Raw genomic sequence first — 19620 nt, 5'->3', positions numbered from 1 at the left:
TCAAGTTTCTAACTTCTTTCTGGCATTAAAGTTCTCAATCTCATGGGTGAGCGCCTAGGGCAACAAGGACTGTAGTCGAAAATAGCAGCTGAGTGGGGGCCGGTCTCCAAATCGTCATGGATGACTAGGTGTGGTTTGGTCTGGGGAGAGGTGACTGAAGCCAGGGCAGAGACTTCTTTTTCAGTTCTCCCAAGGCCTTCTGACCCCTTCTTACACATTTCAGACCCCATGGACAGCATTGTAGTCCTCATTAGTGAATAGCACACACAAGGCAAGTCAAACAATAATAATGAAATGAATTATTGACGTGATGGAGACAAAACAGCTGCTCCTCCCTACCTCACCTGCACAAAAATGGAAAAAAAATAAAAATTAAAAAAATCAATGCCTGATAAAGCTAAGAAAATGTGCTACCTTGAGTCTTCATATAAAGAATACCTTTCAAAAGTATCTAGTTCTTTCACTTGAACTTCCCATTTTGATTTTAATTATAAACTGGGAGCTATTGTAACTCAAAAATGTACATTCTCTTATGTTTTTTCAACTAGAAACATCATTAGGCAGATGTGAACAATTATCCACATTTGGATTTTTTTTTTTTTTTTACTTTTTCAGAGGAACAAATAAGTTATGCTTTAAATCCTGTTTTAAAACTAAACCACCTGTGAGACACAGTATTATAGGTTTAACCAAGAGGGCTTGACTTTGGATTTAGAAAGTTGAATTGATCCTGTCATCTCTTTTATTAAAACTATCCATATATTCTTAAAACCAAAGAATTGAAATAATGCATATTTTAGGGCCAGAAGCATTCATCATCTTGATGACCAAGAGATAAAGGGCGAAAAGATTTAAGATTCAAGAGGCTCTGTTACTATATTGAAAGGGGAGGAGGTAAAGAAATTCCAAGGGAAGGTGTTGGCATATATCCCCTCTGCTTTTTAATTTCCAATGACAGACAGTGACATCACCATTCCAAACAGTTCCCATTCAGATTAAACAAAATTTGATTCTCTGGGGAAAACGGGCAACATAAAACAAAAAGAAGTGCATCTTGCTGAAAAGCCAGTCTGTACTCAGGCGTCACACCACCATCAGCCTGACTGGATCCCCGCAGAAAAGCAACGCCAGCAATGACTTCACACCCCTAGAAGCACAGTCAGAAGTCCCCGAGGAGGGCAGGGAAACTGACTGGATCTCAGAGGAGGAGACTTTTTGGTGCTGAAGAAGACAAAGGGAGGAAGACCGTTTGGGAAACAGAATGACCTTGCAACAACCTTTCTGCTTATCTCGGAAAGGTCATTAGAAGGCAAATGTACCCAGAACAGCATTCTCCTCTATCTTGGAGGCGAAGACCAGCCAGGCCCTGGCAGCCCTGCAGCCTGGGCTTCTTTCCAGGCCTGCAGCTCCCCTACCGGCAGTTGAGCAATGTGACCCCGGACAGGCCTCTGAGGCCAGGGAGCCTGACCAACAGCTCACGGATGAGAAATTGCAGTGTCCTTGGAGACGTTGCCTGTTGGCCTCAAGAGCCTCCCTTGTTTTTTTCCCCCTCCAATATACCACAGCCTGGTTTCCTCTCCCCTTCCTGTCGGAGCATTTTGTTCTGAGGACCTTGAGCCACAAAGCTAGAGGGGGCATGCAAATCATTTTACACAAGAGGCATAGGTCCTGTACAACGCACTGTGTACTGCTGGACAAGTCTCTTAACTTCTCTGTGCTTCAGTTGTCACAACAGTCAAGTGGGGATTAGGATCGAGTTTATTTAAAAGGTCCACTGACCAGCTTTCAGCGAAATCCCACTGCGAAGTGCTAAGGAACAGTGTCCAAGTCACAGAGCTCCATAAAGGCTGGCTGTCACTGCAAGTAACAGGGGAGCGATTTTTCCACACGTTTCCACTCTATCAACACTCATTCAACTCTCCCAACAGGGACAAAGATGATAAGAGAATGAAATGTCTCACTTGATGTAGGAATCCTTTCATTCTGTCAGTGGTTCTTGAGATATCAAAAGTGTGTGTATGTAGATTAATTTTACAACGTCTACGCTGATTAGGTTCCTTTTTCATCTAATAGTGAAAGGCTATGTATTCAACTGTGAGTGCACTGGCTTCAGGAACATGTGGATAAAATGTAACCAGCGTTATCTTGGTTCAAATTCCTTTTTTGTGACCAACTGTTGTCTCAGTGAACCTTTGCAGGGTTTTTATTTGTTTTCTTCTTAGTTACAGCAGAAAGTAGCATAAACACATCCAGACCTTCTCACACGGAGATAGACTGATGCCAAATAGGTCTGTGGAGGCCTCATTTTGGCTCCCCTGGTCACCATGCCGAACAGATTTTCATGCACGTTGAAGACAGTCCATTAGTTCTTGGCAAGGCGAATGAAGTTTTCAAAGCTGCTTTCTCTAACAAACTCCCAATCCCCACCCACTCACCCCCTGCCACCCCCACTTCTCATACACAAAAGCTTGCTGAAGGGGAGAGGCTCTCCCCCATTTGTGGAGAAGCAAGGTCAACCCCATCTGCGATCACCCTGCCACAGCCTTGATAGTCGTCACCTCTGGGATACCCCTGGACTCTGCTCCATCATTAAATTCCCAGGGCACCGCCCAGATTAAAATCTCTCCTTCCTTCTCAGGAAAAAAGCATTTTTATTTCAAAATCATACAGTAAGGGCTTTGAAAAGTAGTTTGCAAACTTCTCTGCCACCGGGGAAGGCATGTCCATTCACGTCAGAGATTTTCCCTCAGTGCCTTAGCTGTTGCGCTGACTGAGCTTCTGAGCGCTCACAATGCAGCCAAAAATGAAACAAAGAAGTTTTGCCTCTCTGTGTCACAGTAGAAATGTAAGCCATGATGATATGGGTTGAGCCAGGGTTCTCAATGGAATCTTTAGACTGGTTCCTGGGAGGAAAAGCCAGGAGGTTTCTGTTATAGTACCAGCTGCCACAGGGCCTGGGTTCCTTGACCTAGATGTGCTCTGAGCAAGGCCTCCTTCTAGTAAGGGAGCAAGCACTGTAGTGAAAGAGGCTGAGGATCAATATTCACCAGAAACCCGTATTGTGGCGCATGGTTACCATGGTAACATCAAATGACTGTCATGAGGTGAAAAAATTCTCTTAAAATAAATGAAACCAGAAAAGATATATTTATAAACCTCTTACCAAACACCTATCTGTTGACAAAGCAGAACCTGTTCCTTAAGCGACAGGTACTCAAAGATTGGGAGGAAGTTCATGACATAAACATTTTCTTAAAAGAATGGTTATTCTCACCCCCTAAAAATGATCTGGAAAAATAACAAACACAGATTTTTTTTAAATGTGGAGAGTTCTAAGGAGTGATGGGCCTATACACTTAGATATTATGCAGTTATGACATTAAAATTCTGCACTAAACTGCCGATCTCTTGTTTGAAATTTACAAAGTGGTACTTACTAGGAGTTTTCTCCTGAGTTGGACACACTATTTCTGGCAGGGTCAATAAATAAATTGTCATAAAACTTGTTATACAATGAGAAAAAGACATTGGTCACACAGATAAAAACTTGTGGGCACAGCTTTTGTTGTGCTCTTGAGAAGCTCCATCCTGCACTCATATTTCCTTATGAACAGCGGTGTACCCAGCCAGAGTGCCCAGGTTCACAGCTCCCTGGCAAATCAGAGGTGGCCCGGAGATATAGTTCTAGGCAGTAGCATCTAGGCAGAAGTCCCTGGGAAGGATGTTGTTGGGAGACAGTTCTCCAGAGTCTCTCTCATTTCTGTGTACCTTACAAGCAGAGGACTCACTGATAGCAACAGAGTATCCTTCCAAGGATGCTTGCATAGCATAACAGTCTCTGAAGATACAGATGCTATCTCTCCAGAGGGAAGGCCAGGCCTGCCTACAGCTCATCCTGTAAGATTTGGGGTCCCTGAGTTCAAGGTTCCTCTCCCGGGAGGCAACCCATTGAGTGTGCCGACATTCCTGTGGGCCTATCTGTATCACCTCTATGGGGCTTGAGGGCAAGAATTACCGCAAATCCTGCTGCTTGCTCTGTGCTGAGTAATAGAGCTGGCTGTCCCTGACTGAGGAGTCTCATGACTTCTACTAGCAACCATGAAACCAAGGCAGGCTAACTTCTTAGCTTGCAAACAGGATGATACCTCAGACCCTTCATAGTTTTTGGTTAAATTTTTTTAAAAAAAGAAAGAAAAGTAGGAGAAAGTTCTTGCCCACTGGCCCTTCTCCTTTCTTCCTGCCTTGAGGTTTCAGCAACCTCAATTTGGGAACCACGAGGTGACAAGCATGAGGACAAAGGTCAACATGCTAAGGATGGCATAGCAGAAAGATAATGAAACTGGGTCCTAATAGAGAATTACTGTGGTAGCCCTGGATGACATAACTTGAGTCTTCTTGTTATGTGAGATAAATGAGCCTCCATATATCAAAGCTGAGCCTCACTATATCAATATATATATATATCAATATATGAGCCTCAATATGTCAATATATATATATATCAATATATAAGCCTCAATATGTCAATGTTATAACAAGCCAATGTTAATTGTTTTTCTGCAAGCAAATGCATCTCTAAAGTTTGTGTCAAACATCGTAATTACATAATAGTAATTGTGTCTAACATAGGCAACTTAGGGCAAGTATGTTGCTACCTTCCTTACTTCTTGATCTGGATACTGTCTTTCTGTATATGAACATTATTGTATATATCTTTTACAAGTTAACTCAAATCCTTTAGGGGAAATCGGGTAAAATTCAATTCAATAAGTGTAATTTGGTCCTGGTACAAATTTATCTCTAAAATTCTATGAGTTATCTCTTAAATTATTAGTTATCCTTTAAGGTATTAGTCAAACAATAGGGCTATCTCTTTCTGGAAATGTCTACCACATGCCATAAAGTCTGTTTAGTCACCAGTGTGTATCCAGATCCAGCAGAATGGCTGACTCATAGCAGGGCCTTCAACTTTGTATTAACCAAGCGTTCATGAAAGGTCTCTCTTTATCAAATGTGTTGGTTATGCCCAAAGAAAATTAAGATGTAGCAGAGAGTATTTCAGTACATTAGATCTGTCATTTGACTATAATAAGCAGTTTAAAAAAAGACCACAGGTCAACTTCAAAGAAATAGCTTCTTATCTTGTTCCTTATGACTGTAAAATGCTACATGACCTAACAGTGGAATTCAAGGAATCTGTTCAACCTTGAAAACTAGTGCAATAGGATACCAGAAGTAATAACAATCACCACCAGAGATGAACACATCTTTTAATGTTAGGTACACAGATTATTTTTAGAATATTAGATAAAATTTAAACTCGTGTCAGAAAGAAAAATCAGCTTATGTACAAGATGAGAATATAGGAGGTTAGAACTTCACACCAAAAGTAGAATAAACCAAAAAATGCTCTGCACAATGAGTTTATAGATATCCTTAGTGTTGTTTTCAGTATATGTTATGATTCCTACTTTTGGTTCAAAATCTAAATTATATGAAATTATCTATAATATGTGTTCTTGGTATGATTTCTGTTTAAAATATCTCTCCAAACCATACTATTTCACATCCATTAGGATGACTATTATTATTATTTTTTTAATGCAAAACATTAAGTATTGGCAGAATGTGGAAAAATTGGAACACTTGCTGGTGGGACTATAAAATGATGTAGCCACTGTGAAAAACAGTTTGTAGTTCCTCAGAAATTAAACATAGAATTGCCATGATTCAGCAATTCCATTCCTAAAGAACTGAAAAGAGGGACTGAATCAGATACCTGCACCCAAGTGCTCGGAGGAGCGTCATTTACAATGGCCAAAGGTGGAACAACCCAACTATCCACCAGCCTATGAAGGGATTTTAAAAAAACGTAGTATATGTACACAGTGAAATATTATTCAGCCATAAAAATGAACAAAATTCTGATACATGCTACAACGTGAGAGAAATCTGACTATATTATGCAAAATGAAAAAGGACAGATATTGTGTTATTTTTATCCCGAAGGACAAATATTATTTTTTTTTCCCTTTATGTGAGTTTCCTGGAATAGGCAAATTCACAGAGACAGAAGGTAAAATGATGGTTACCAAGATCTGGGCAGGGCGATTGGGAAGTTGCTCCTCATTGGGTACAGAGTTTCTGTTTGGGTTGATAAAAAAAAGTCCTGGAAAGTAGTGGTGATGGTTGCTCAATATTGTGAAGGTCCTTAATACCACTGAATCGTACACTTAAACATGGTTAAAATAGTAATTTTTATGTTGTATATATTTTACCACAAGGGAAAAAAAAACTATTAAACAAAAATTAAAGTGAAAAGATGGGTTTTGTTTATTTGTTTTAGGAAGAGTAAATAGAACAGATTTTTAAATTCCATTTGGGTTTTGTTCTTTTGTTTCTGCTTGCTTTAAGCCCTGCCTGCCTGTGCTAGGAAGGAGAGTGACTAAGATGCCCCCACAACAGTGCCAAAGCCATTCAGGCTGTGGGTTTGTGTGGTCATGCGCCTCAGAAGGTCTTATGTCATTTGGAAAGCTCTCTAGTTCGGCAATCTTCAATTTGTCAACGCTCAGGAGAGTGTATCATTGCAGCTCCCCTCCCCCCACCCCTCAGGCATATGTTGGGCTAGAATCTGTTTGTGAAAATATTATTTTAGGATTGCTTTCACTCCTATCATCTGCTTATTTTCCTTCCTGCATATTTCATAATGTAGCATAGAGATTTCTGATTCAGCAGTTAAAATAGTCTGTGCATTAGTTATCACTTCCTTGTGACCCACTTTATACACAATTACTCATTCTGGCATTGAAAGTCCAGATTAAAAAAAAAAAAATCCCTGGGACTAAAGTATGTATTAATATCTGTGGGAGTAAAAAGGAGGGGGAAAGATATTGACCAAATATCTATTGCTAGCACTCAAAGGACTCCAATTAGCCTCAAGATTTCCCATCTCATTTACTCTTCTGTAAAAGCTCTCAAATTACACCCTCTTCAGTTATTCCACACCCACAACCCCACTTTTTCCACCTCCTCTATTTTCATTTCCTTCCCCACAAAATACATCTCTATGCTGAATCCACCAACACTACCGTCTGCTATGCCTCCCTGCGCTAAGGGTCGAGGGGAACTCAAAGAGCAACGGGAAAGTCCCTGCTCCGAGGAGGCATCCATGCCAGGGCAGTGTGCCCCCACCCACTCAAATGTGCTACGGGCACCCCTAAATGCTTATGACAGGCAGATTCTTGGGCCCCACCCCCCACTAGAGAATCTGATCCAGTTGGTCTGCACTTTTAACACCTCTCCAGGGAATTCTGATTGGGACCCTAAGAACATATTTTGAGAGATACAGTGACACAGTGGAAGGCAGCAGAATCTCTTGCAAGCTTCACTGCGGTGGCTCCAGTCCCATGAAAGAACAGAGAAAGGGGAGACAGAATGGGTTTGAGAGATTGAGGGAAGGCTTCCTGGAAGAGGTGCTTTCAAAGAAGAGCTGAAAAGTAGACAGTGGGAGGCACAGAGGCACTGTCATCTGCTGCCACCCACTCCCAAAGGTGAGGGCCAGACTTTGGCCACATCCCTGCCGTCCAGGACCTTTGGAGCAACCGGGGAGGACAGGAGACCCTGGGATAAGGGATACACTCCTCTTGGAGAGGCCAAGTGGATGATGCTTTTTTCTGGGGTTCCTTCCCCAACACAGAGCCCCAGCTCCAGACCCACCTGCTGGCAGAGCACCCTGCCCGAGGTCCTTCACTTCTCTGACCTCAGGTGAGGGATGATGTTATCTGCCCTGTAGGCTGACTGTAAGAATGCATTGAGTTAATGTGTGTGCCGTACCCTTGGTACACAATTAAAATTCAGTATATAAGAGCTAATGTTATCCTTATCATTCTAGCTTTTTCCTTAGGATAAATTCCTAGAAGTGGGATTACCGGAACAGTAGTATTAGTGTTACTCAATGGGACGTATAAAACAATGTGTACAAATTCTGAGTTTTATAAAAGTGTCTAAAATTTGACTGCTAGAGATAAGGATGATTATTCATATTTATAACAGTAGGTCCTTGGGAGGATATATACTAAGATACTGTTGTTTAGTCACTAAGCCGTGTCTGATTCTTTTGCAACCCCATGGACCATAGCCGACTAGGCTCCTCTGTCCCAGGGATTTCCCAGGCAAGAATACTGGAGTGGGTTGCATTTCCTACTCCAGGGATTGAGCTACGTCCCGACCCAGGGATTGAACCTATGTTTCCTTCTTAGTAGGCAGATTCTTTACCACTGAGCCACCTGAAAAGTGAAAATGAAGTCGCTCAGTCGTGTCCGACTCTGTGCGACCCCCATGGACTGTAGCCTACCAGGCTCCTCCATCCATGGGATTTTCCAGGCAAGAATACTGGAGTGTGTTGCCATTTCCTTCTCCAGGAGATCTTCCCGACCCAGGGATTGAACCTGGGTCTCCCACACTGTAGGCAGATGCTTTACCATCTGAGCCATCAGCGAAGTCGAGAGCCACCTGGGAAGCCCAAATCAAAATATTAACAGAGATCATCTCTGGGTATTCTCTGTGTTCTTCCTGCTTCGTCGATAAATGGCAGCCACTCTCTTCCTCCTCCTCAATTCTCCTCTTCTCTCTCCTTCCCTCTGTACACACACACACACACACAGAGCTAGTTTTAATGCCTGGAAGTTAACACTTTTTTCTCCTAGGAGACTCTTATTAAAATGTAATATATTACCTGGGAAAAGCACCACTTTCAACTCTTCCCCCCAGGTTATTGATTCAATCAGCTGGCTGAATCCTGGCCCACAGTGAGCACAGATGGAAGGACTGGGCCAGGGCTCCCGTCCCCAAGGATAAGCCCAGAATAAGAATGATGGCAGTGAGCATTCCAAGAGTTAGAAGGCACGTCAAAAACAATTTTATGTTCGAGGAAAGGAAACCAAAGACCAAAGTAGGTTTGCAGAGGAGGGCTTAAGAGGGAATGGCTGCCTGCTCTCTGATTTGGTAGATGTTCATCTGGACGCAGAGGAATGAACCAATGGACCTTTCAATGCCTCCTGCGCAGTTCTGTGAAAAGCCAATTATTGGGTGGAAAGAAAGATCATGAGACTGAAGATTGCTTATTTGCACACACCTGTTCTTCTTGGCATATATTTTAGAGCAGAAGTTTATAGTTTATACAAGTGAGTTTCAAAGGGCTGGTAAGTAACTCACTCTGAAAGCCCTTCTGAGATCTCCAAGTAGATGGATGCAACAGTTAGGCATTAAACTGACTCATTAAAATGTTTCCTGTATGAAAACTTTCCTTTTTTGATTATCCTATTTCATAGCTCTATTACTTTTGACCATAGGGTTGGTTTTAGAAAAGCAAAACCCTGTAACATTCCCTCCAGTATATTTTCATACCACAAGTGAAATCTACATTTTTGGAGAAATGCTTTGAGAGATTGGTATTTCTGAAATGCAACTTCGTTGTTTTTAGTTTTCCCAAATTTGAGACAGAAACACTTTTTTTTCTTCCTAGAGCCCAGAGCCATCCCTGCCTAACTCAGGGCCCAAACTTCATATCAAAGTTGAAATTGTAAGAAACAGATTTCCAGTTCTTGAAGACAGGGGCTGCATAGAAAAGAGGATACTTAGGTTGTCAACAGAGACAAAGCCTGACACTGTCGTACATTTATCATAAGGAAAAATAAAGGGAGGTGGGAGGCTGAAGGAAGGGGCTGGCTAGGCTGTAACCCATCTTGTGTATTCTTCATTGATTTGGCCTCTACTTCAGAGGAGGCTCTCGGATTGGGTCTTTCAGGGCTCTGTCTTTGCCCAGGGGTTTGCTGGGCCTTCTGCTTCCTGGGTGAGGATCTCAATCCAGATCCGGTTGTGGAGGGAGCCTTTCTCTCTGGCCCTTTTAATAATTCTGGAGGGAAAGGAATACAATCCCCCAGGCAGGCAAACCTGCACAGCGAATAGAGAACAGGATGGGCAGGGGCAGGAAGGGTAGGGCCGCACTGGGGGAGGACAGAGGGAGGAGCCCACCAGAGCAAGTAGTGGTGGGGGGTGGTTTTCCTGTTAACCAGAGTGGGGGATGGCAAAAGGGTGTCTGCAGGGCTGGGAGCTGTTGGAGCTTCCCTTTCTCTGCCTGAGTGGGTGCTGCAGTTGTCTGTCCTGGGTCCTCTTTGCTTCTCCCCTACCAGGATCCCCATCAGAGCATCTCACCTACCTCTGCAGCTCCCATCTGCATCAGCGCTCGAGGTTCCCAGATCTCTTCCCTGGGGACCAGACTCATGCATCCCTCCTCCACCATGACATCGCACTGGCACCTCAAATTCAACCTTTCCTGAGTGACCCTGGTGCCTCTCCATTCTAATATGCCCTCCACTTGGATTCTATTATCTCAGTCAGGGGGTGGAGTGCTCACTCACAGCAGAAACCTTCCCCACCATCCCACCCTTGCATCTTACCAAGTCCTTATGACCAACTAGACCCCTAAGCCACCCTAACCACAACCTGGGATGTCAGTCAGGCCACCGTCACCTCTCAGGGAACTGGAGTGGCAGCCCCCTCCCTGTCTCTACTCTTGTCCTCCTCATATCCAGCCTGGCTGATTTTTCGAGCAAGCAAATCTGATTCCATTTCAAGCCTCTTTCTATGTTCCCACTTCCATGCAATATGTTCACAACCTAAACTTGGCATTGGCAGCTCACAATTCTATTCAGAATGGCAGCTTTTTTAAAAGTTACATTATGAACTATTTAAAACGCACAAAAAGGCATAAAGGCTATAACAACATGCATACCCATCCCCTACCTTCAGAGATAAAGCCTTATCTCTACAACAGCCAAAACTCCCCCTGCGTCCCCCCACCTCCTCCCCCACAGAGTAACTGCCATTCTGCATCTGCCAGCACTCCTCTGATGTCTTTGTAATTTTCCTTAACATGGCTTTTCTATTCCCTTATAATGTGTCATTATTCCTTATGAGCCTCTCTTGCTGGTTGGATTTCAGGGAAGTCCAGGAAATGCTATGAAGAGACCACTGAAAAAGTTGTCCCTTCAAGTACATTCTCAGACCCTCAGGTCACCTCTCCTCCTTGCTGCTCTCCAGTGTGACGCTTTGTGCAAATTCAGTGGGTTGGAAGGGTGATGTCTGTGGGGACCCTGTGGGTAGGGATTGGGAGGGCAAAAGACAAGGTGCTCAGATCCATACCACATCCTCCAGATCCTCGCTGACTCCTGCTGTGGGGTAGCTGGACTCAGCCTGCTCAGCTTCCTGGGCCACTCTGCGCCAGGGGTGCTCTGCCACCCTCCCCTCCAGCCCACGACCCAAGAGGCCCTCCCAGCCTTGGCCCTCCCCACTTGTCCTTTACCACTGCAGACCCCAGAGTAGACTCTCTGATTCTTAACTCAACCATCTCCCATAAGACATGGGAACTGAAGGGAGTTCAGAGAAGCCAAGCTCCAGCCTTCCTCTGCCTAATCACACTACTCTGTTTCACTGTGATAAGTGGGGGCAGTTTGAGAGGTATTTTCCTTTCTGATCCCAAATATGAAGCAGAGCAACATCCACCCACTCCCAGGTCTGGGGTTCACATCAACCTCCCTGACAAGCAGACAAGGTTGTCCTTCATCTGTACCCTTCTTACCTCTGGGGTAGGTAGTCTCCAAAGAGGACCACTGTTAATTCATCTCTCCCTGTGTGTGCAAAGTGCTCCTCCCATCAAGAAGTAGAAGATACTTCCTTTCCCTGACTTAGGGCTGGTCTTGTGACTTGCTTTGATCAACAGAGTGCAGTAGAAGTAATATTCTGGTAGCTCTGAACCCAGACCCTACATGCACTGGAAGCGTCTTCTTCCTCTCAGTTGGAAGCCAGCTGCCATGTACTCTGATGTCCTCATACTGTGAGGAAGCCACCTGAAGAGGCCAGAAAAAGAGAGAGAATGGCCCAGCTCTTCCATTTATCCCAGCCAAGGCACCAAACCTGGGGGTTAAGAAGTTTTCTTGGATGTTCCAATCCCAATGGATATTCCATGAACAGAAGAACCACCTAGCTGAACTCAGCTCATATTGCCAAATTATGAGAAATGATAAAATGTAGTTTTAAGCCATCAAGTTTTGGGTGGTGGCTTATTATGGTCAATAGCAAAATGAAACACCCCTCCAGCTGCATTTCTCCCCACTGCCTGCCTCATACTTTATGCTTCAACAACTCATAGCAGCCTGTATGACTCCCTGCATAGGCTGTGCTGTGTCTCACTTTCATAACTTTTATTCAAGCTATACTCTCTTTTCCCCACCTCACTCCTTTGCCTGGCTAACTCCTGTTCCACTTCTGACTCTCTCTTTCTCTCTCTCTCTCTCTTTTTTTTTTTTTTTTTTGAGGTATCTATGGTACCCTTAGGCAAATCCCATCATTACACTATAATTATCTATTTATGTATCTTCCTCCCAAACTAGGCTTGAATTCTTTAAGGCTGGGTAGTATGTCTCACTCAGCTTTGAGGCATTACTTTATACGGAAATGTGAACAAGTCCCTTAAACCTCTTTAGTTCAGATTCTGTGTCAGTCAGGGATAGAATTCAGTTGTCTGTAGTAGAAACCCAACCTCAATGGGTTAATGAAACAATGGTTTATTTTTTCATGCACCAAGACTGAAAGTAGGCCTTTGGGGGCAGAAATAGTAGCTTCACAATGTCAAAATACCCCAGTTTTCTTCTGTATTCCTGCTTTACCACCCTCAGGATATGGCTATCCTCCTTATGGTTGCCTCAAGGTCACAATATGGCTGCTCCACCACCAGCCGCACATCCGTGTTCCAAGTAGGGTGAAGGAAAGAACAGGAGGAAGGGGCAATGTCCATATAAGGACAGCCACACTTTCCCAGAAATCCCCAGAAGACTTCTACTTAAGTCTCACTGGCCAGAACCATATCACATGGCCGTTCATAGCTGCAGGAGAGACATGATAAAATGTTTGCAAAATGATTAATGTTGACAGCAATCACCCATGGAGTGTAAACGTTGAACTAGAAGCAGTAACTGCTTGGGGTTATCTGTAAGGAACAAAAAGAGGATGGATTTGGGGTAGCAACTGGCAATGTCTGTATCATTCCCTACCTGTAAAACAGGACTAAGACCTACCTCGTAGAGCTGATGAAATTGAGAGAGAATGCAGGCAAAATACTGTTCTTTGTACCAAGGACAAACTATGCATTCAATAAAAGCAATTCTCTTTCTGTATTTCCAGATGTGGCACTTAATTCAAACATCCAAGAGTTTTCCCTGAAGGGGCAGAGAATTAGTTGGCTCAAGGCAACCATCCCACTCTCTGTCTACAATGCTTCTGCAGTGAATTTGCTTCTGATGATTAACAAATCTTTTCTCAAAGGTCTATTCAACTGTTAATAAATCCAAACAGAATTATCACTACGACTCTTCACTTAACAAAGTGTGACCCAGAAAAAACAAAGCTTGGGAGAGACAAAAGGCAAATGAGCTGTTTTCAACAGTTTGTGGCTCTTGTGCTGCATATTTCATTTCTGATTCATTGAAAAATATCCAGCACACAGGAGTCACTTAGACTGGTGAGCAGCCTCAGACCAGGGGGGTTAAGGAGAAAGACTCCAAATTCTCAGTCCCTGGCACCTGGAAGTGTTAGCAGTAGGAAGATTTTTTTTTGCTAGGAAACTGCTCTGTGAATCTGTAACCACCCTTGCCCCACTGGGGTTTTTTTGTTTGTTAAAGCAGACTAAACGTTTCTGTATAGGTTAGGACATTTTCGTTTGTAAGAGAAAAACACAAAATGCCTTATTAAAAAGTGAATTTATTGCCTGGACTAAAAAGTCCAAAGTAGAATTTCAGACACAGCTGGCTCCAAGTGCTCAGGAATCTCTCTGTCTCTCAGGTTCTATCTCTGTGGTAACAAGACTGGCCACCTGGGGCTCCTGCCTATCAACCCACCACACCTCAGCAATCCCAGCAGAAAGAGGATGCCTTTGACCCAGTGGTTCCAGAAAAAGCTCCAGGATTGGCTCAGCCTGGGTCACATGCTTACAACCGAATCAATCACTGTGTTAAGGGAATGTGGGTCTCTTATTGGCTAGTCTGGGTCACATGCCTGAACCTGCAGCCAGGAGGTGGGTTGAGATTGGGAGGTGATCCTCCAGAGCATAATTAGGGTACTACTACCAGCAGAACAGCGCGCCCAGGCCCAGCCTCACAAAAGTTTATAGAATTCTGAACAGATTCAGATCCATTTGATTTTATTGAAAGTTAACACTATAATAATACCAGTGATACTCTTTGCCATCTGTCAAAATCCTACTCCTTTTTTCAGGCTCATTTCAAATGCCACCACAAACATATCTCTCTAATGAGATTAATTTTCCATCAGCACTTTATTTTTCTCTCATGACGTGTATCATTTCTTGTCATGGATTATGGTGAGTTACACACCCATTTGTCTCCACCCTTGAGCTGAACAAGGCCCCCCTCTCATTCACTACGGACAGCCTGAGGATAAGGGTTTCTATCTGGCTGTGATCAGGCCTTGGAATGCAGAGAATGCAGGATGGTGAGGAGGGGAGAGATCACATGGCCCCCTCCAGGAGGAAAACACATACACAGGGCAAAATTGGATTTTAGAAGTCAGGCTGGCTTTTCTTTTTAAAGTCATATTGGAACCGTCCTTTTTTTTTTAATATACTTGTGTGATGAAACCTGGAGAGAAGCTGAAAACAGATTCAAGCCTTGAGATGGCAGCAGTCTTGGAAATATCATGTCCTGAATGAATTAGGGAGAGAGACAGAGTTGGGAGACGCCTTCCTCCCTTCAATAAATAAAAATGCAAATATCCCAGATGCCTTTTACACCCTCCCCAGGGCTAGCGGCTTATTAATCAGTTCAGAACCTTTCCACGCTGCTCCAGTGTTTTACAAGCTGTCTGTTTCCTCTCCTGTCCTTGGTGGCTTCCTTCCAGGGACACTCCCCTTGGGAGAAAAGGCGCCGACATACGCAGATCCTTCCAGAGTCACCCTTGCTTGCAGACACCTGCAGATTTCCCTTCAACATTTCCTGTTCAACTCAACAGGTTTTAATTATGTGAACTAATATTTGCTCACTCTTAAACCATGTTTACCCTCGTAAAAGGCAAACTCCAAAGGACTAGGATTAGGTGAGCCCAGAAGGAGCTAAACGTTGATGTAAATGGGCTCGTGATTTCCCGCCACCTCACATTTCCTCACTCCTCCATCCTTCTGGGGACTCTGCACCTTGGTCTTCTCATTTGGAGCAAATGATCACAAATTCTCTCTTTGCAGTTTCCACCTACCCCTGGTAGAAACAGGACTAAGTTCTCCTCCTAGAGACACCCCATCTTTCTGTGCAGAAATATCCTCTGTTGGTTCCTTACTCAAAGACTCTATGTGACCCTAATGGTGGCCACGAAGGTGCTTCCCTTTCTGTGGCTACTGGGTCCTATTTCTGAACCAAAAATGGAAGACTGCCTCAGAAAAGCTGAGACGTATTTTTACTCAATTCTTGTCAAGCATATCACATAGTTTGTTCCACAGCCAAGTTTCTTCCTCATAATTCTGACATGTTGGTCTGAAAACACACTCGTTTCCCATAACCAAAAGAGCCTGGAGCAGGGGAACTTTACAATTCAAGAGACATAAAAGTGGAAACTAGTCACATGAGGCTTCATTTGTTCTAACAGCAAACACAAGAGTTTCTAATGTATAGTTTGGGGTTGTTGTTAGAGTCCAGTGTTCTTATTTTGAGCTGAGAGAAAATGTAAGGTTTTTCCTCCCCTTCTACCCCAAACATGCATACCAGGCTGCTCACATGGTGGGGTTGGGGGAGGAGCATCTTGGGAGAAGAAGCAAGAATCAAGTCACACATCTATCTACCAATGGGAAGTGAGCCACTTTATCCACAAAGTACTGAAGCAAGAGCATGTAAGTACCCTTCTGTCTACAGTAGAGCCTGTGTGTGGATCAAGAGAGGTCTGACCCACACCAGAACTCTTCTCAGTGCAACAGATATTTAACAAGGCAAAACTCACATCTTTCCTCTTCTCTAAATTGGTTCTGTGATGTTGGGGGAATGAAAGTCTTTGACTTTCAATACACATCACTCTGATATAAATAACCACTCTGAGGCCTCACACTTGACTTCCTCAAAGCTCAGGTCTTCACTTCCCCAATGTGTGGTCAAATACACCTGTTCCTCAAAAAAAAAAAAAAAAAAAAATGGCCTATTGGTTTCTTCTAAGTAAATTATCCTGGGATATTTCTGAGGCAAGGTCCTCTACCTAGGGGATCAGTTGGATGCACATTGCTTTTCTCCAAAGACACTAACCTACAAATTCAGATAGGCAATTCTGGAAATCAAAGAAAACCTGCCATATGCTGTGATCTTTAATCACTGCATGCCTTTGGGTATAAATAGTTCAGCTGAAAACATGCCTGCACAGACAAGCCCGGTACATTGAATATGTGCACGCACACACAATGCCATTGTCACAAATAGAAAATCCCATGCTTTCAGGACAGTCACCAGCCAAATCCTTAAATTGTGAGACTAAGAATGAAAGTGACAAAATGAGTGATTTCAACCCACTTTGATTATATTTTTGGAGCTTGGTCAGCAGAGCAATTTCCAAGCGAACCAGCTCAGACGGTTCACCAGGGAATGTGCAGTTCACCAGCCAGAAACCAAGCTCTTTGTCAAGCTAGGGGGGTGTTTCTTCTCATTCCAGCTCAAGCTCCAGTCATGTAACTTATTAATTAAACCACAGGTAACCAGCCCTCTCCAAAACGCGTAAGGAAAAAGGTTTTAAAGAGGTGGGGCGAACAGAATAAAACCAGCTCACACTGTGAGCCAGTGGAAAGTCTGAACAACCAACAACTCCACACTGAGCACTGCTAGTTAACAGGCACAAGCCAGTGCTCCATCTCAGACAAACTGGGAGAACGAACCAAGTCCTCGCATGCTTCTCCATATGGGGCCCTACACCCACCCTGCAGGTGGGCAAGAAAATAGTTTCCCTTAGGTGAGCAGACTTGCTGGAGGAAGTCATGTCTATAAACAAAAGCTGACCCTGGGGACTGGATAAAATTTTAACTGGACCCCTTTCTATACTGAGGATGGGTTCAGATCACACAGCCTATCTGGGGGCATCTGCTCAGATGGAGAGGAGCTGGGCCCTTAGGAGGGAAGAAGAAGCTGTGGGTTTCCTGGCCTGAGAGCCCAGATCCAGTGTGCCATCTGTCTGCCTGAAGATTCTAGGATGGAGTCTTTCTCCTTATCAGACACAAAAATCCACAAGAACTTCACTTTAAAGTTCCATAAATACACAGTAAATGAATTGTCACTGACCATTTACACGCATGGCATTTGTGGTAGCAACCACTAATACAGAACTTTTGCCCATTTAAGATCTGAGGCTTATGTTTGGGAAGACTATTAGAAAGTAAAAAAAAAAAGAATTTAAAAAAAAAATTTTTGACAGTTTCTTAGCTCGTTGGTGTCATCACCTATCTTGGAATTTTTTAAAATAAATATCTAAAAATCCAGACAGCAAATGCCCTGAGTGTTGGGCATGAATTAGCCTCTGCCTCTCACCATCAAAAATTTCAGACTGATTAAAAATCCTAATATAAAAATCAAAATGAGTATTCAAAGGAAACATAAGAGAATATTTTACAATCTTGAGATAGGGAAAGACTTTCTAAACAAAATATAGAGCTCAGAAACCATAAAGAAAAAGATTTATAACTTTGCATAAAAAATTTTAAACTCTGTGAAGTAAAAGTCAATATAAATAAAGACCAGGAGAAAATATTTATAAGAGCTATAACACAGAAAAAACATCCAGAATAAATAGAATACATACAAAGCACCCAATAATTAATGTACAAGGGAAAGTTATAGAAAATTCACAAATATAATTTGCCAGGTTGATATTACTCATGGCCCCAAAATTTCATTCCTAGATAATATACCCAACAAAAGTGCATGCACATGTATTCTGAAAGACATGCACAAGAACATCCGTAGCATCGTTATTTGCGAGTAATTGAAAGTTGGAAAGAACCCAAATATCCATCAGTAAATAAATTGTGGTATATTCACATAATGGAATATAATAAGCAATGTAAATGAATATATTACAGCTACAAGCAAGTACACGAATGACTCATAATGTTGAATGAAGGAAGCTAGACATGAGTGCTTGCTGTATGATTCCATTTTATGAAGTTTAAAACCAGGCACGCCTAATCTATGCAAGTTATATTACAGAATAGTGATTACTTTGCGGGAGGTGGGAAAAGTTCTGATAATATTCTATTTCTTGATCTGAATGGTGGGTATAAGAAGAATTCTGTTAATTCTTTCAGTAGTATACTTTTCTGTATACTTTTATACTTTTCTGACTTGTATACTTTTCTGTATTTTTATACTTCGAGAAAATGTTACCAAAAATCCAAATGGTCAATAGGCATATGACAAGATGCACAATGAAAAGATGCAATTTTAAATGATGCAGCTTTTTCTGCATATGATGCTGGCAATTTTTTTTTAATTTATAATGTTCAATGTTCATGAGTATTTTGGTGTCTTCGTAAATTAGAACAGAATTTTCAGGGAGAAGCTTTGGCATTATTTACCCAAAATTCAAATGTGCATGCCTTTTGATGCAGAAATCCTACTTCAGGAATATATCCTTCAGAAATAGTGACGCATAAGCACACAAATTTGTGAACAAGAAAGCTTGCAGTAGTATTGTTTGTTTGATGCTGAAAAATGGCAAACCACCTATGTGTCCATAATTTGGCAAGAATGTAGCCTTTAAAGAAAATGAGGGAAGCTTTTATTTACCAACACAAAAAGAACTGGAGCAAACATTGTTAAGTTTTTAAAAAGTTAAGTCACAAAACAGGAACATATTGTATGATCTCATTTATATATAAATGACCCTAAATGTAAACTTTTAAAATAAAATTTAAAACAAGAAAACAGAACTAAAATCTGATGTGGCTCATTTACCTAAATATCTTACAAATCCTATCCCCCGCCCCCCCACCCGCCCCCCCCAAAAAGCACCTTAACTTCTCTCTGGAGATAGATAGAATGCAGTCCCTGGACCGTCTCTCGGTTTCCCAGACAAATCCTAAGACTGAACCGCAATAGGAAAGAAGTGTTTCTTGTTCCACAGCCTCCCAGAGGAGCCTCAATGTCTCACAAATGCCAGCTCCCACACAGGCCCGAGCAAGGGCACATGGAGTCTGTCCAGCCCTTTGTGCTTCCGAAGCACTTTTCAATAATTAACTAAACTGCCTAAAGGGCGGGGTGGGTGTGGCTCCCACAGACTCTACACTCCCTGGACAGAAGCAGTCCTTTGGAAAGCAAAGGCATCCCTTAGCAGTGGCTGTTCCCTGGCCTCTGCCCTTCCTCAGCCCCCAAACACAGAGAGGCGAAGGGCTTTCAAGGCCCTGCCCAGAAGGCAGTTCTTCTCCCGGAAGAGTTATACTATTCTCTGTCCTCCTGGCCCCGCCTCTACTTATGGAGGAAGAACACTGCAACAGGCAGCAAGAGAAATAACATCTTAATACTGTCGACTGCA

The 19620-nt window shown here is 42.8% G+C and overlaps 1 long non-coding RNA gene across 1 annotated transcript; it reads right to left on the bottom strand.

The window, feature by feature from the left end:
• Positions 1–8513: 8513 nt before the first annotated feature.
• Positions 8514–19225, bottom strand: LOC122443462. Its single transcript, XR_006270018.1, has 3 exons — positions 19101–19225; positions 11639–11906; positions 8514–8639 (listed from the first exon to the last, which is right to left on the bottom strand). It is a non-coding gene; the product is annotated as an uncharacterized LOC122443462 (long non-coding RNA).
• Between the last annotated feature and the right edge of the window lie 395 nt (positions 19226–19620).

The sequence above is a fragment of the Cervus canadensis genome, chromosome 6, assembly GCF_019320065.1.
Source record: "Cervus canadensis isolate Bull #8, Minnesota chromosome 6, ASM1932006v1, whole genome shotgun sequence".
In the NCBI taxonomy this organism is placed as follows: domain Eukaryota; kingdom Metazoa; phylum Chordata; class Mammalia; order Artiodactyla; family Cervidae; genus Cervus; species Cervus canadensis.
Note: the sequence above shows the minus strand (reverse complement) of the source record. Positions and strands in the feature narration are given on the sequence as shown.